The sequence below is a fragment of the Saimiri boliviensis genome, chromosome 15 (genome assembly GCF_048565385.1).
Source record: "Saimiri boliviensis isolate mSaiBol1 chromosome 15, mSaiBol1.pri, whole genome shotgun sequence".
Taxonomy (NCBI): domain Eukaryota; kingdom Metazoa; phylum Chordata; class Mammalia; order Primates; family Cebidae; genus Saimiri; species Saimiri boliviensis.
In genome coordinates this window covers 53,514,732-53,515,828 of record NC_133463.1, presented here as the reverse complement: position 1 = coordinate 53,515,828, position 1,097 = coordinate 53,514,732, and positions in this window count along the sequence as shown.

The window sequence follows — 1,097 nt, the reverse complement described above, 5'->3', positions numbered from 1 at the left end:
TTTTATTGGTAGAAGCTGATTTTCAACATTTGCTAAATGGATTAGATGAATGTACTTTGTTGTGTGACTTATTTGCCTGGATTGCTTTAAAATTAACCTTTGTGCAATACCAAGAAAATGGCTTTTTAAAAGAATGTCTTTGTTTCAAGGTAAATTAAGGATTTACTGCATAAGGTATTGACCAAATTCAGAAGATTTTAGAATTGAGAAATTTTAGTGAGAAAAAAATCGACTCTATGCCTTAGTTTTAATTCAACTGGGATACACTACCTAGCAAAAATTGAGAAATTACATACTTCTTGGAGAAATAGCTGACGTCTATTGTCATTCCATTGCTAATTTTTTTTTCCCCAGAGACTTCCATAATTTAAAATAAAATCCTAGATCCAGTTCTTGTGTTTTAGCATAAGTACTTAGTCTATTTTAAATTTATAAAATTTGAGCTTCTAAGGATCCAGCTGTGTCAACCTTTATTTAGCATATGTAGCTATAAATCACTTATTGGAAATGCTAAATAGATCACCTTTTACAGATACTGAAATGTTTGGGATGTGTTGTCAAATTGAATGGAAATGAGAAACTTTATACTTTAGTTTTCAGATACATGGATCTAGATCCCAAATAAATGATTACTCTTCATTGGTTACTCAAATTCAGGTTGAAATACAAATCACATTAATAGCCATTATTGCTTTTACTTTTATGAGTCATTGTAGACATCTATAAATATAAAAGGGCCTGTTCCCAAAAGATGCCAGAATGATGCTAGTATTTTTATTTATCATAAACATCTATGAGTGCTGTTGCACTACCATCTATTTGTTGTAAATAAAACTGTTGTTTTCAAAGCCATCTTTAAATAGTTCTTTGAAAATAGGTTTATTTTTTTATATTTTGGAAATGGCATTTTTTTGAAATAAAGATAAAATGATAAGTACCTAATTGTATTTACTGTAATATCTTGTAACATGCATAGGAATGCTTTATAAGTTAAATGTGATGTATTTTTTTATACTTCTGGATTACACTGTTATTCATATGAAATCCTGGTATTAGTCCCCATGTGGAAAAATGAACTGCAGATGATATTCGGTGCT